This window comes from Heterodontus francisci, chromosome 45, assembly GCF_036365525.1.
Source record: "Heterodontus francisci isolate sHetFra1 chromosome 45, sHetFra1.hap1, whole genome shotgun sequence".
Taxonomy (NCBI): domain Eukaryota; kingdom Metazoa; phylum Chordata; class Chondrichthyes; order Heterodontiformes; family Heterodontidae; genus Heterodontus; species Heterodontus francisci.
The window spans coordinates 14,816,022-14,833,222 of NC_090415.1; the positions used below are offsets into that span (position 1 = coordinate 14,816,022).

The window sequence follows — 17,201 nt, forward strand, 5'->3', positions numbered from 1 at the left end:
GTTAAATATAACAATTTTTCTGAAGGCACAGACAGAAGACAAGCACTTGGCAGCCTCAGAGCAGACTGAAAGAAAGGAAGACAGCTGCAGTGGCAGCCTCTATGGACAGAGAAATGAAAACTTGCTCACAGAGAATAACGATAAAGTGAAAAGCTGTGAAGTGAAGCCTGGCTAAGGTGTAAAGCTAAAACCTGAACCGTGTCCGACCTGACAACAGCCAATCAAAACCCAACCAGAGTCTTTTTTTTTTGATGCCCAACACGACTCGAAAATCTCAAGCATATTAATGAAACAGAAAAAAAAATGTGGACTAAAAATAAAACAATACCACCAGCTCATGGGAACGGCACTTAGTAGTGCAATTGGGAAATCTATATCAGTAGTACTTTGTCAGAGAGTTCCCAAACTCTGTTAGGGTGCCGAAGGTAGACAAGATGAATCAACAAGTGTGAGAATGTGACATCCACATTACGCTTCCATTGTAAACAGTTTAGGAAACCATTCATGGTGCTGTCAGAGAGCTCAACCAACTTTTTGTCTGTTTTATATCCACTGCTACTTCTTTCTTTGTCTACAATATTGAGGAAGGATGCACTTGTAGCATTTATTGCATTAAGGTCCCTGTACAATTTGAGTCGATACAGAGGAAAATTTCCAGCTTGCAATCTTATGTGAATGCCGCAGGAAGACTAGCTGGCCCATCAAAACTGTCTCACACCAATATCGCTGGACCATCACGGCTAAACACTTCTTCTTTCTCCCTAACCCACCTATAAATCTACTAGGAGTGGCACAAAAAAACATAATAACCCTGGGCCAACGTGGGGAAAAATCTCAGCAAACGTCCTCGCCAATGCCCTGCTACCCTGGCAGTCCAAAACCTGTCCAGGAGATTACATGGACCACGTTTTACCTATAAAGAAACGTATCTCCTATATGACACAATCTTTCTCACAGACAGGAACAGATCGAGCTCCCTCTTGCAGCCACTGAGAAGGTCAGCACCCACTACACCAGCTGACAATGTATTCACGAGGCTCTACATTCTCTGGGAAAAGAACCAGCTAACAGACGTGATCTGATATGCGTTTAAAAAAAAAAGCTCAGCGATGGGCGGCACAGTGGCGCAGTGGTTACCACTGCAGCCTCACAGCTCCAGTGACCCGGGTTCGATTCCGGGTACTGCCTGTGTGGAGTTTGCAAGTTCTCCCTGTGTCTGCGTGGGTTTCCTCCCACAAGCCAAAAGAATTGCAGGTTGATAGGTAAATTGGCCATTATAAATTGTCACTAGTCTAGGTAGGTGGTAGGGAAATATAGGGACAGGTGGGGATGTTTGGTTGGAATATGGGATTAGTGTAGGATTAGTATAAATGGGTGGTTGATGTTCGGCACAGACTCGGTGGGCCGAAGGGCCTATTTCAGTGCTGTATCTCTAATCTAATCTGATGGAGTTCTCTCTGCAATTTTACTTGTCTGCTACTGTGCAACAATCAGTTGGTCCCTAATGGGGCAAAGGCTTGCTTTTGAAAATCAATCAACATTAGTTCTACAGCCATTATAGCTTGTTTGAAATGATCAGCATTTGATGGGAAAATATTGCATTAATAATGCTACATTGTTCAATGCCTTCAAATGGTTTTGACATGAACCGAAGTTTCTAGAAATAGCCAACTCTGTATTCACTCCCTGGAACAGAATACCAGCCCTTTAGAATCAGAGGAATACTTCATTTAAGGAACACAAATTATTAGTTTGACTAATATAGACTGTAACGGCAGATTAATATGCCAGGGTGTTTTAATTCATTACTGTGGAAGATTTAGAATTGATACTTGGATGGCCAGTGTTAATTATTCAACCTCCATCCCCCGCCCCCACCAACCCCATATTCAAGATAAAACACAATGTGCACAATGCCAATTAACGTCTAGACTAGATACAATAAATATTGGTTCTATGCATCTTCATTTTTAATATTTGCATTTGAAACACTGGATTATCAAAACTGAGATAACTTGGGTATAGGTTAGTGTCTCATCCACTCAGTAATGAGAATTAAGTAAGTTGGATCCTGCATTTTGGCTTTTCAGATAATTCCTAGTGAATTTTGTCCACAACATCCATTGATGTGGTCAGTGACACTCGCTTTCAATCATAATGTGGCAGCTTTCCAGATGTACATCACACAACAGCTGCAATAAGACTTTCTATATAATCAATCCCATCACGGAATTTCGTGGTAGACTAATGTTTTTGTCTTCTTTCAATAACTGGGTAGATCGAATTCTTGAAATTGTTTGCCTTTTTTAAGTTAAGAAAAATCATCAACATGCTTACAACCAGGTGGTCTGGACAGGGCACTGCAGCTATTTTTCCAATTCCGTTCTTGCAATGTTAAAGCAAACAAGTTCATGAATTATATTATAAGCATGTGTTATGAATAAAATGAGTCATTAGTATTCCTTCAGTGGCTAATTTTAACTCGCATGACTGTCACTCAAATTATCCACTAAATGTCATATCATTTGGCAGCCCCTATCATTGAAATATGAATGGACCTTATAATCCACCCCTGGGTTTCCTTTGTGCAGAAAAGGCAGCCTCCAATGTGTGTTGTTGAACTTTATACTCTGAACTCATTTTGAATACAATTGCCTTACAAATGTAATTCACAAACATTTCCGGACTTAAAACCAGTCTGGAAAAATAAATCTGTTCCCATATATTTTTTACATCATATCGGTGAAATGTTTAGTTTAAAAATGTCACACTTAAGTTTTAATACATAATATGTATTTATATTGGGGTTTTCATATAAGCAGACATGAAAAATGGTGCCAAGACTGCCAAAGCTAAACAATACAGTCCAGCCTGACCCGAACCGAACCTAACACATGTAGTCGGGTCTGGTCAGGTAGCCAGGCTTTACTGAAAAGAATTGAACCTATCTTGACAGTTGAGGTTTATCGAGAAGGTAAAGCCCAACAGCATCACCAGCAATTGCCTTATTCATGGATGTCCAGCTCGAACGTGATCGGAGAAGTGAGCAAAGAGGACATTGACTTTGAGAAATGCCTCAAAGATTCAAATCATTGAACCGGAGAGGCATTCGCAACGTTTAACTGCCAGGCTTTCGACATCAAATGGGGTTGTATACTGCATAGGTGCAGTGTGACGTTTTCAAGTGTTTTAATAAGTAAAGAAAATACCTCCCTTTGTAATTTGGGGTCCAGCATTCAGGTCCCGGCAAGGGGGTTGGGGGCGGGGAGGGGGGGGTGGGGTTGCTGTTGTTTGCTGTGTGCAGGCAGCGCTATTGCCCTGTTAACTGCCATTGTCGCCTGGGGGTCCCTCTGTGGGACACAAAGTGCCCAAAATTGAGGCTTCCCAGGAGCCCGCTTGATGGACGCCAGGTTTCACTGGGCGTTCTCCCCATATGGCAGCGAGCCTCCTACCAGCTGGTAAAATGCCAACAGAGGCAGGAAGAAGGCCTTAATGGGCCACAGAAGTGGCTCAATTGGATTCCAGGCAGGTGGGTCATCAGCCAGTTTTGCCGCTGCTACCAAGATGGCATGGCAGCAGGAAGATAACTGACACTCCACCCGACTCCTTCCTGCACCATTTTGCCTGCCTTGCCCACTCCCAGCCTTTACACCAAAGAGATGGCAAAATTAATTGCGTTAGATTAGTGTTGCAACATGTTGTCACTCATCGGCCACCAGCAGCAAGAAATGTGGATTCTGACCACAGGAGAAAATTATCAGCAATTCTGAAGCGCCAAGCTTCAGTTAAGGGTGCTCACAACTGTGAAACTCTGCAGCTGTAGCGTTATTAGCTCTTTCCTGCCTGTTTCCATTGGTTCTTGTCATATTCCCTCATTCCACTCAGAAGGGTGCATTGGATGGAGAAAAGTTTCATAGAATTATGTACTGTTCAGAGCAAACAACATTGACCATTCGTGACACCTGTCACAAGCGAATTTGGTACCACTGACAAGAATTTGAAATAACATAAAACTCTCAACATTAAATTGTTTTCTTGGCACTGTCGCTCACATTCACATCATCCGAGCAGAATTCAGCAGCGCAAACTGCATGCCAGCTCACAATTATTAGGCAGGGATGACGAAGGAGACACAATTCCTCATGGAACTGTACCATCATACAGCCCGTACCAAGGCAATTCGGCCACTCCTTCATGTGCTGCCCCACGATAGAAATATCCACCTATTCCCCCTCACCTATTATTTCAGTAAAGCCTTCCCTATGTTTCCTTTCCAAGTATACAGCCACCTGCCGTTTGTAAGATAAGAGTGAATCTGCTTTCAGTTCATTTTGAGACAGTGAATTCCATATCAAACAAACTGATTGAGTGAAAATGTCTTTATCTCCCCCCCCCATTTCTTACATAATTTTCTGACTTTATGTAGATGAGACCATGTGTCTTTTTCCCTTCCTGCACCACGTTTAAAATGATCCCATTTAGTTTACCCTGTCTCTTCACATCTCTCCTTCCAAAATACATTATTTCACACTTGTATGTATTTATGCTATCTGCCATGTGCCTGCCCGTGTCACGGACTGTCCAAGTCATCCTGAAGTCTAAAAGCCCTCACCGTCCTTACATTTCTGAATTTCCTATCAGCTACAAGCTTTGTAATTATGCCTTTATACCCCAAACCGTGCACTGGGTGGGTCTGTTATGATATTATCTCCACAGGGATAGTGACTCAGAGGGTCTCTTATTATGGGGTCTCCACGAGGAGATACACCGAGTGTGTCTGTTATTATAGTATCTCCACAGTGAGGGTTAATGCGTGGTTCTGTTATTACTGGTTCTTCGCAGGGAGCGTGACTGAATGGCTCTGTTAGTATCAGCACAATGGGAGTGTCTGAGTGGATCTGTTATTATAATATCTCCACAGTGAGAGCCACTGAGTGAGTCTGTAATTACATTATTTCCCCTGGGAGTGTGACGAAGTGGGTCTGTTATTATAGTGTTTTCACAGTGAGAGTGACTGAGTGGGGCTATTATTATTATTATATCCCTGCGGCGAGAGTCATGAGTGGGTCTGTTTTTATCGTATCTCAACAGGGAGAGTCACTGAGTGGCCCTGTTATTATAGAGTCTGCACAGGGAGAGTAATTGAGTGGGTCTGTTATTTTAGTATGTACACAGGGAGAGTGACTGGGTGGGTCTGTTATTACAGTATCTCCACAGAGAAATTCGCTGAATGTGTATGTTATTTTATTATCTACACAAGGAGAGTCACTGGGTGGGTCTATTACTATAGTATCTCCACAGGGAGAGTGACTGAGTGGTTCTGTTATTATAGTTTCTCCAAAGGGAAGTTCTCTGAATGGGTCTGTTATTTTAGTACCTACACAGGGAGAGTGACTGGGTGGGTCTGTTATTCTCGTATCTCCACAATGCCCTGCCTTTGAGTGTGGTGGAGGCAGGATCAATTGAGGCAATCAAGAGTTAATTTGATTGCTTTGCGAAATGGAAGAAGGTGCAGTGTTATGGGGAGAAGTTGGGGCACTGGCACTAGGTTAATTGGTCGTTCAGAGTGCCAGCAAAGACACGATGGGTAGAATGGCCTCCTTCTGTGCTGCAAAAATTCCGTGATTCTGTGACAATCTTTGCTTAACTGACATGCACATGATTTTTCGAACATGCAGCACTAACTGGGGAATGTCCAGCACTGGGGCACAGTTGGCTCCATACCTCAGGGTTTAGAGCTGGTCTTGTAAATGAGAGGCTGTGAGTTCAAATAACCACTGGGTCTTGACAGCATTTTGTTAAGGTTTTAAGTTCACCTTCAAAAAGCAAATCATTTCCCTTTTATTTTCTAAATAGTTCCAAGGCCAACGTGGGAGAAAGAGGCTCTCTGCTTCTCAATTTCTCCATCTGTCACTATCTGCTCTCTCTCTCACCTTCTCCCTCTCTCTGTTACCAGAGGACGGAGATTGAATATAGAAACATGCAAACATTTCTGCACAGTAGGAGGCCATTCAGCACATCATGTCCGTACTGGCTGAAACATTTTATTTATTCTATTCTCAACTTCCAGCTCTTGGCATTAATTGGCCAAAGAGACAGTGAGAAAGGAGCTGAGGATGTCTTTTTTTCATATCCAGTTATAGTCGATAACAAGTAAGCATAGAATTGTTCATTGTACAAAATACTTTAACATTTTAACTAAAAGTGTTAGTTGTTGTGATCTGGAATGCGCTGCCTGAATGGCTGGTGGAAGCAGATTCAAAGAACAAAGAACAAAGAACAGTGCAGCACAGGAACAGGCCATTCGGCCCTCCAGGCCTGCACCGATCTTGATGCCTGCCTAAACTAACACCTTCTGCACTCCCGGGGTCCATATCCCTCTATTCCTTCCTATTCATATATTTGTCAAGATGTCTCTTAAACGTCGCTATCGTATCTGCTTCCACCACCTCCCCTGGCAGCAGGTTCCAGGCACTCAACACCCTCTGTGTAAAAAACTTGCCTCGCATATCCCCTCTAAACTTTGCCCCTCGCAGCTTCAACATCTGTCACCGAATAACTGGCTCTTCCATCCTGGGAAAAAGCTTCTGACTATCCACTCTGTCCATGCCGCTCATAACTTTGTAAACCTCTATCATGTCGCCCCTCCACGTCCGTCCTTCCAGTGAAAACAATCAGAGTTTTTCCAACCTCTCCTCATAGCTAATGCCCTCCAGACCAGGCAACATCCTGGTAAACCTCCTCTGTACCCTCTCCAAAGCCTCCACGTCCTTCTGGTAGTGTGGCGACCAGAATTGCACGCAATATTCTAAGTGTGGCCGAACTAAGGTTCTGTACAGCTGCAACATGACTTGCCAATTTTTTTACTCTATGCCCCGACCGATGAAGGCAAGCATGCCGTATGACTTCTTGAGTACCTTATCCACCTGCATTGCCACTTTCAGTGACCTGTGGACCTGTACGCCCAGATCTCTCTGCCTATCAATACTCCTAAGGGTTCTGCCATTTACTGTATACCTCCCACCTGCATTAGCCTTCCAAAATGCATTACCTCACATTTGTCTGGATTAAACTCCATCTGCCATTTCTCCGCCCAAGTCTCCAACCGATCGATATCCTGCTGTATCCTCTGACAATCCTCATCATTATCCACAACTCCACCAACCTTTGTGTCATCCGCAAACTTACTAATCAGACCAGCTACATTTTCCTCCAAATCATTTATATATACTACAAACGGCAAAGGTCCCAGCACTGATCCCTGCGGAACACCACTAGTCACATCCCGCCATTCAGAAAACCACCCATCCACTGCTACCCTCTGTCTTCTGTGACCGAGCCAGTTCTGTATTCATCTTGCCAGCTCACCTCTGATCCCGTGTGACTTCACCTTTTGCATCAGTCTGCCATGCGGGACCTTGTCAAAGGCTTTACTAAAATCCATATAGACAACATCCACCGCCCTTCCCTCATCAATCATCTTCGTCACTTCCTCACAAAACTCAGTCAAATTAGTAAGACACGACCTCCCCTTCACAAAACCATGCTGTCTCTCGCTAATAAGTTCGTTTGTTTCCAAATGGGAGTAAATCCTGTCCAGAAGAATCCTCTCTAATTGCATCCCTACCACTGACATAAGGCTCACCGGCCTATAATTTCCTGGATTATCCTTGCCACCATTCTTTAAGCAAAGGAACAACATTGGCTATTCTCCAGTCATCTGGGAGCTCACCTGTAGCCAATGAGGATGCAAAGATTTCTGCCAATGCCCCAGCAATTTCTTCCCTTGCCTCCCTCAGTATTCCAGGGTAGATCCCATCAGGCCCTGGGGACTTATTACCTTAATGCTTTGCAAGACACCCAACACCTCCTCCTTTTTGATAATGAGATGACTGAGACTATCTGCACTCCCTTCCTAGGCTCTTCATCCACCAAATCCTTCTCCTTGGTGAATACTGATGCAAAGTACTCATTTAGCATCTCGCCCATTTCCTCTGGCTCCACACATAGATTCCCACCTCTGCCCTTGAGTGGGCCAACCCTTTCCCTGGTTACCCTCTTGCTCTTTATATATGTATAAAAAGCCTTGGGATTTTCCTTAATCCTATTTGCCAATGACTTTTCATGACCCCTTTTAGCCCACCTAACTCCTTGCTTAATTTCCTTCCTACTGTCTTTATATTCCTCAAGTGCTTCATCTGTTCCTAGCCTTCCAGCCCTTACAAATGCTTCCTTTTTCTTCTTGACTATGCTCACAACATCCCATGTTATCCAAGGTTCCCGAACTTGCCAAACTTGTATTTCCTCCTCACAGGAACATGCTGGTCCTGGATTCTAATCAGCTGACGTTTGAAAGACTCCCACATGTCAGATGTTGATTTACGCTCAAACAGCCGCCCCCAATGTAAATTCTTCTGTTCCTGCCTAATATTGTTATAATTAGCCTTCCCCCAATTTAGCACCTTCACCATAGGACTACTCTTATCCTTATCCACAAGTACCTTAAAACTTATGGAATTATGGTCACTGCTCCCGAAATGCTCCCCCATTGAAACTTCGACCACCTGGCCGGGCTCATTCCCCAATACCAGGTCCAGAATGGCCCCATCCCTAGTTGGACTATCTGCATACTGTTTCAAGAAGCCCTCCTGGATGCTCCTCACAAATTCTGCCCCATCCAAGCCCCTAGCACTAAGTGAGTCCCAGTCAATATTGGGGAAGTTAAAATCACCAACCACTCGAACCCTGTTACCTTTACATCTTTCCAAAATCTGTCTACATATCTGCTCCTCTACCTCCCGCTGGCTGTTGGGAGGCCTGTAGTAAACCCCAAACATCGTGACTGCACCTTTCCTATTCCTGAGCTCCACCCATATTGCCTCGCTGCATGACCCCTCTGAGGTGTCCTCCCGCAGTTCAGCTGTGATATTCTCCTTAACAAGTAATGCAACTCCCCCACCCCTTTTACAAACCCCTCTATCCCGCCTGAAGCTTCTAAAGCCTGGAACATTTAGCTGCCAATCCTGCCCTTCCCTCAACCAAGTCTCTGTCATGGCAACAACATCATATTTCCAAGCACTAATCCAATCTCTAAGTTCATCTGCCTTACCTGTTATACTTCTCGCATTGAAGCAGCATCAGGGTTGCTTGGAACGTTATCCTTGTTTTAACCCTCATAAAGCGGGCTGAATCCATCAGGGTGCGCCGGTCCCGAGGATATGAAGCAATTTCTGAGCACCGAGGATGTGAAGTAGCGTCTGGACCCAGAGGTGAGAACTGGTTTCAGGAATACAAGGATGTAAACTACTGTTCGTCGCCGAGGATGTGACACTGCGCCTTGGCTCCGAGGATGTGATCAAGATTTATGGGCCACGAGATTGTGAAGCAGTGTCTGAGCCCCGAGAATGGGCACCAATGTCCAGGCCCCGAGGATGTCACACAGTGTCTGGGGCTGGAGCGTGTCAGCAAGTTTCTTGTTCGGTTTCAGTGAGCCTTCGTCAAATGTCTGAGAAACTGGAAGTTTGCACTGTGCGAACCCAACATTTTTCATTCCATTTATGAACACAGGGTCTATAAAAGTACCACTGAAGTAGTGAAAGAAATTGCTTCTCTCCCCGTTGAACCTCCCTGGTGCCCCTTCCTTTTCCCTGCAATTTCCATCATGCAGCCCCGCATCTGATCCTCGACCGCAAGCGATCTGCCTGTGGAGGCACAAGAGGCCGCAATGGCTCAGCTCCACTGTTAAACTGTGCTCTGAGGCCAAGTTCGGATGAGCCTCGGACTGAGGGGCTGCAAAACTGTGACACATCCAATTCTGATGAATTTGCAGCTGAGAGCAATCAGAGGAAGACAACAATGCAATCAATAACCAAGTACAGCCCACCACCCCGCCCCCATTATGGTTTGCGGTATAATGAGACTCATATGCAAGATTCTTTCATGTGTTGGAAAACTATAAAACACAGCGATCCTGTAATACAGTAACGATGAGGGTTAAATTCAAAACAATGCGTGCAGAGGTCAATGGATTCGCGGTACCACTACTTTAGACTGTCAGCCAACTCGTAAAACGCGTTTTCATGTGGTAGCGAGGCCGAGTGGTCTAAGGGCTGGATGTAGGCTCCAGTCCCATTTGGGACGTGGGTTCGAATCCCACTACTGCCAGTGTTTTGTAAGGCAGCCTCAAAAACTTGTGAAAAACAAATGATGCATTTCCTGAACTGCGTTTCATCAAAAGTATCCATATTTCACCAGGAATAAAAGCAATAACTTCTGTCTTGAACATAATCACTGTTTGAGCTTCGCAGCCCCCTGGGTTAGAGAATTTCACAGATTCACCACCCTCTGAGCAAAGAGGTTTCTCCTCACCCAGTCTTAAATGGCCTTCCCCTTACTCTGGGACTGTTCTCGCCTCACCAGCCAGAAGAAACATCCTATCCGCATCTACCCTGTCATGCCCTGAAAGAATTGTGTAAGTTTCAATGAGAGCATCTCTAATTCTTCCCAGTTCTGGAGCATGCAGGACAGATTTCTGCAATCTATCCTTCTAAGACAATACCACCATCCCTGGGATTAGTCTGGTGAACCTTCGGTGCACTCCCTCTATGGAAAGTATATCATTCCTTAGAAAAGGCGACCAAAACTGTACACAATACTCCAGTTGCGGTCTCACCAAGGCTTCATACAATTGAAGCAAGACATCTTGACTCTTGCACTCAAAGCCCCTTGCAATGAAGGCCAACATACCACATGCCTTCTTAATTGCTTGCTGCACCTGCATACTAGTTTTAATGACTCCTGAACAAGGACACCCAGGTCTATTTGGACAGAAACACTTCCCAAACACTCACTATTTAAGAAATACTCTGCCAAAGTGTATCATTTCACATTTACTCACTTTATATTCCATCTACCATGTTCTTGCCCATTCACTTAGCCCGTCGAAATGCCCTCATAGTTTTGCGTCTTCATAAAATTTGGAAATATTACAATTGGTCCCCATATTCAAGCCATTTATGTAGATTGTAAACAACTCTGGCCCAGGCACTGACCCTTGCGGTATCCCACTAGTAACAGCCTGGCTTCCTGAAAATTATCCATTTATTCCTACTCTCTGCTTTCTGCCTGTTAACCAATTCTCAATCCATTGCAGTGTATTACCCCCAATCCCATGTTTTTTTAAATTTTGTTTACTAACCTCCTGTGTGGCACGTCATCAAAAGCCTTCTATAAATCCAAATACACCACATCCACTTGTTGTCCTTTATCTATGCTACAAGAAATATCCTCAAAAAACTCCAACATGTTTCTCAAATATGATTTGCCTTTACAATTCCATGCTGACTCTGTGCAACTATATTATTATTTTCCATGTGTCCAGTTACCTTATCCTCTATAACAGATTCCCTGAGATCAATCGAACAGGTCTGTCGTTCTCCATTTTCACCCTCGCTCCCTTCATAAATAGTGGTGTTACATTTTCTACTTTCCAGTCTGCAGGAACCCTTCCAGAATCAATTGAATTTTGAAAGATAACAACCAAGGCAGCCACTATCTCTATAGCCACCTCCTTCAATATACCTGAGTCACAGCAACATTTGGGGTGGCACAGTGGTTAACACCGCAGCCTCGTAACTGCAATGACTCGGGTTCAATTCTGGGTGCTACCTGTGTGGATTTTGCAAGTTCTCCCTCTGTCTGCGTGGGTTTTCTCCGGGTGCTCCGGTTTCCTCCCACAGCCAGAAGACTTGCAGGTTGGTAGGTAAATTGGCCATTATAAATTGCCCCTAATATAGGTAGGTGGTCGGGGAATATCGGGACAGGTGAGGATGTGGTAGGAAAAAGGGATTAGTGTAGGATTAGTATAAATGGTCGACGCAGATTCGGTGGGCCAAAGGGCCTGTTTCAGTGCTGTATCTCTAAATCAAAAAAAAAAATCAAAATCAACAGTGGCGTAGCGGCTAGCACCGCAGCCTCACAGCTCCAACAACCTGGGTCCGGTTCAGGGTACTGCCTGTTTTCAGTTTGCAAGTTCTCCCTGTGACTGCGTGGGTTTCCTCCGGGTGCTCTGATTTCCTCCCACATGCCAAGGGCATGCAGATTGATAGGTAAATTGGCCATTGAAAAAGTTGCTCCTAGTGTATGTACGTGGTAGGAAAATTGAGGGAAGGTGGAGATGTGAGGGGGGGAAAATGAGATTAATGTAAGACCAGTACAAAATGGTCCTTGATGGATGGCGTGGACTCGTTGGGCCGTAGGCTTGTTTCGGTGCTGTATCTTTCTACCACTCTATCTGTCAAGGAGTATGGAGATCGTGGGAGAAAATGATGTAGATTTGGATGATCAGCCATACTTCGTTTGAATGGTTAAGTGAGCTCGACGGGCCGAATGGCCCACCCCTGCCCCTATTTCCTATAATCGTATGCAGCCATGTCTCTGTAATGGCTATTAGATCGTACTTATACATTTATTTCTATTTGCACTCTCAGTTCATCTGTTTTCTTCTGAATGCTTCGTGCATTCAGATACAGAGCTTTTAGTTTGATCTTTTTTAAAATTATTTTTGTTGCCTTATCTGTTGATTTAATTTTAGATTTGTACACTCTATCCGTTTCTGCCACAGTCTGTTTATTATTTCCCATACTAATGATTTTCTCTCTTGCCTAGTCTCTACTCCTTGTTTTATGATGTCTTCCTAAGTTTAATCCCTTGCCACCACTATTTAGTTTGAAACCCTCTCTACTTCCCTGGTTGTGCTGCTCGCTAGAACACTGACACCAGCACGGTTCATGTGTGGACAATCACAAGGGTGCAGCCATCACTTTCCCCAGTACTGGTGCCATTGCCCCACGATCCGGAAATACTTCTACGACACCAGTCTTTGAGCCATATATTGATTTCTCTAATCTTATTTGCCCAATGCCAATTTGCACGTGGCTCAGGTAATAATCCAGAGATTGTTACCTTTGAGGTTCTGCTTCTTAATTTGGTGCCTAGCTCCTCGTACTGACTTGTCCTGGCTATGTCGTTAGTGCCTACATGGACCACGGTGACTGGATCCTCGCCTTCCCATTGTACATTCCTCTCCAGCCCTGAACAGATGCTGAGTATTTCCAGAATTGTCTGTTTTTATTTCCACTTTCCAGCACCTGCGCTATTTTGCTGTTCTTTAACAAGTATTGCTGTGGTCTGTGTATGACGACCACAGCAAATTTTCTGGAGTTGCGACCATTTAATGGTTAATACTTTGCGGTGTGGTCGCAGCAACACCAATTCGAATCTGAAACAAGGCACACATTATCATTGGCAGCAGAGATGGTAGACATAACATACGAGTTGAACATTGGTGGGCAGGATGTATTGTAAAGGTTGGCTATGTTCACAGTGGATAAGACATTTGGTCTGGATGGCTTACATCCCATTTGGAAGTGGAAGTTAGATGGTGGAAGCACTTGCCGTCAACTTTCAATCTTCTCTAGATACCGGGGAGGTGCCAAATGGTTCGTGAAATTCATATAGAAACATGGAAAAATAGGAGCAGGAGTAGGCCATTCGGCCCTTCAAGCCTATACTGCCATTTAATGCGATCATGGCTGATCATCTAAACTCAGTCCTCTGTTCCCACTTCCTCCCCGTATCCCTTGAATTTTAAGAACTATATCAAACTCTTTCTTGAATACATTCACTGATTTGTCCTCAACTGCTTCCCATGGTAGAGCATTCCACAGGTTCACCACTCTCGGGGTGAAGAAATCCCTCCTCATCTCTGTCCTAAATGGCTTACCCATTATCCTTAGACTGTAACCCCTGGACCTGGACTTCCCCGCCGTCGGGAACATCCTTTCTGCGTCTAGTCTGTCCAGTCCTGTTGGAATTTTGTAGCTTTCTATGAAATCCCCTCTCCTTCTTCTAAACTCTAGCGGATACAAGCCTAATGGGCCCGATCTCTCCTGATACGTCAGTCCTGCCATCCCAGGAATCAGCCTGGTGAACTTTTGCTAGACTCCCTCCATAGCAAGAGCACCCTTACTCAGAGAAGGAGACCTAAACTGCACACAGTACTCCAGATGTAGTCTCACCACGGCCGTGTATAATTGCAGCAAGACATCCTTGCCCCTGTACTCGAATCCTCTCACTTTGAAGGCCAACATACCATTTGCCTTCTTACTGTCTGCTGCACGTGCATGCTTACTTTCAGCGACTGGAGCACAAGGACACCCAAGTCTCGCTGCACCTTCCCTTCCCAATCATGTCACACCCTGATACAAGAAAAGGCCTAATGCCAGTCCTAGCAACCACATGCTGGTCAGTTTAACATCTGATGTGGACACGATTTTAGAAACAATAATTAAGGGGATAAATCAAGAGGCAGATGAAGAAGTGTGAGTTATTAGGGAGAACGGATTTGTAAAAGGCAGATCCTGTTTGACAAATCTAATTGATGTTCTGATGAAGTAACAGCAATGGATGATGAAGGAATTGCAAGGGATGCTGTCTATATGGCTTTAAGAAAGCTTTCCATAAAGTATCACATAAAGGCTGGGGAACAAAATTAAGGCTCACGGAATAGGAGGATGAGTGTCAGCAAGGATTTAAATAAACGGCTCAGGAAAGAAAACAATGAGTCTTGGGAAATGCTTGTTTTTCAGACCAAAGTATGGTCGGCAGTGATGTTACCCAAGGTTCACTGCTAGGACCACTGCTTTTTGATATCCAAAATGTCTTGGATATTGGAAGATGGAATGAAATTCCAAAACATGCCGATGGTCCCAAACGTCGATGCAGGCAAGAAGGATGATACCAATCAACTGCAAAGGGACATAGAATGCCGAGCATAATAGACCCAGAGAAATGACAAATGGTATTTAATACAGAGAACTATGAGGTTATGACTTTTGGCAAAAAAGAATTGACATAGGCAATATAGACTGAATGGGACAGTTCTAAAGTGTTTGCAGGGGGTTCATGCACACAGATATTTAAAGGTGGCAGTCATATCGAGAGATTATTTGGCAAAACCTTTGGGATTTTTGACTTCAGAAATACAGGTAGTGAGTCCCAAAGCAGTCAGGTTGCCCTGAAACTTTGAAAAGCTCTTGTTCGGGTCACAACTAGAGGATTGCATCCAGACCTGGCCATTACACTTTAGGAAGAATGATGGGATTCTTGTGGCAACCAGGTTTATGTTCGGATCAGTGGAAATATTATTACTCTTATTGAGTTTGTGCACATGAATTGAAAAGCAGAAGCAAAATACTGTGAATGATGGAAATCTGAACTGAAAGATGGAAATTCTGGAAATTCTCAGCAGGCCTTAGAGCAGCTTTAACTTAGGATCTAAGCTCTGCAGTCCTGCCACATCCAGCCGTGAATGGTGGTGGACAATTAAACAAAGAACTGGAGGAGGTGACTCCACAAATATCCCCATCCTCAATGATGGGGGAGCCCAGCACATCAGTGCGAAAGATAAGGCTGAAGCATTTGCAACAATTTTCAGCCAGAAGTGCCGAGTTGATGATCCATCTCGGCCTCCTCCTGAAGTCCCCAGCATCACAGATGCCAGACTTCAGCCAATTCGATTCACTCCGCCTGATATCAAGAAACGACTGAAGACACTGCATACTGCAAAAGCTATGGTCCCAGACTATATTCTGGCAATAGTACTGAAGACCTGTGCTCCAGAACTAGCTGCTTCCCTAGCCAATCTGTTCCAGTACAGCTACAACACTGGCATCTACCCTGCAATGTGGAAAATTGCCCAGGTATGTCCTGTACACAAAAAGCAGAACAAGTCCAACCCAGCCAATTACCGCCCCATCAGCCTACTCTCAATCATCTGTAAAGTGATGGAAGGTGTCTTCAACAGTGCAATAAACCGGCACTTGCTTACCAATAACCTGCTCAATGAAGCTCAGTTTGGGTTCCGCCATGGCTACTCAGCTCCTGACCTCATTACAGCCTGGTTTCAAACATGGACAAAAGAGCTGAACTCAAGAGGTGAGGTGAGAGTGACTGCCCTTGACAGCAAGGCAGAAGTTGACCGAGTATGGCATGAAGGAGCCCTAGCAAAACTGAAGTTAATGGGAATCGGGATGAAAACCCTTCCTAACGCCAAGGAAGATGGCTGTGGTTGTTGGAGGTCAATCATCGGAGCTCCAGGACATCACTGCAGACGTTCCTCAGTGTAGTGTCCTAGGTCCAACCATCTTCAGCTGCTTCATCAATGACCTACCTTCGATCATAAGGTCAGAAGTGGGGATACACTCTGATAAAAAATGCACAATGTTCAGCACCATTCGTGACTCCTCAGATACTGAAGCAGTCCGTGTAGAAATGCAGCAAGACCTGGAAAATATCCAGGCTTGGGCCGATAAGTGGCAAGTAACATTTGCGCCACACAAGTGCCAGGCAATGACCATCTCCAACAAGAGAAAATCTAACCATCTCCCCTTGACATTCAACGGCATTACCATCACTGAATCCCCCACTAACAACATCCTAGGGGCTACCACTGAGCACAAACTGAACTGGAGTAGCCATATAAATACGTGGCTACAAGAGCAGATCAGAGGCTAGAAATCCTGAGGCGAGTAACTCACCTCCTGACTCCCCAAAGCCTGTCCACCATCTACAAGGCACAAGTCAGGAGTGTGATGGAATACTCTCCACTTGCCTGGCTGGGTGCAGCTCCAACAACTCTCAAGAAGCTCGACACCATGCAGGACAAAGCAGCCCGCTTGATTGTCACCCCATCTACAAACATTCACTGCCTCCACCACCGACGTACAGTGGCAGCTGTGTGTACCATCTACAAGATATTCTGCAGCAATGCACCAAGGCTCCTTAGACAGCACCTTCCAAACCCGCGACTTTTACCAACTAGAAGGACAAGGGCAGAAAACGCATGGGAACACCACCACCTGCAAGTTCCTCGCTATGTCACACACCATCCTGACTTAGAACTATATCGCTGTTCCCTCATTGTCGCTGGGTCAAAATCCTGGAACTCCCTTCCTAGTAGCACTGTGGGTGTACCTACCCCAAATGGACTGCAGCAGTTGAAGAAGGCAGATGACCACCACCTTCTCAAGGGCAATAAGGGATGGGCAAAAACTTTTGGCCTAACCTGCGACGCCCACATCCCTGAATGAATGAAATAAAAGCTGTGTAGGGAGAACCAGAGTTAACGTTTCTGGCTGATG

The 17,201-nt window shown here is 44.7% G+C and overlaps 1 protein-coding gene across 2 annotated transcripts in view; it reads right to left on the reverse strand.

Moving 5' to 3' along the window:
- The window catches only part of LOC137356452 (immunoglobulin superfamily member 1-like), a 52,756-nt gene that overhangs the window by 30,925 nt on the left and 4,630 nt on the right, over positions 1–17,201 (reverse strand). Inside the window, exon 1 of one of the 2 annotated variants that reach the window (XM_068022345.1) lies at positions 9,110–9,134. The exons of the other annotated variant lie outside the window; for it this stretch is intronic. The gene's annotated coding sequence lies outside the window, so the exon portion shown is untranslated. Of the gene's footprint in view, positions 1–9,109; positions 9,135–17,201 lie in introns of those variants that run through there. 2 annotated transcript variants of the gene reach the window in all.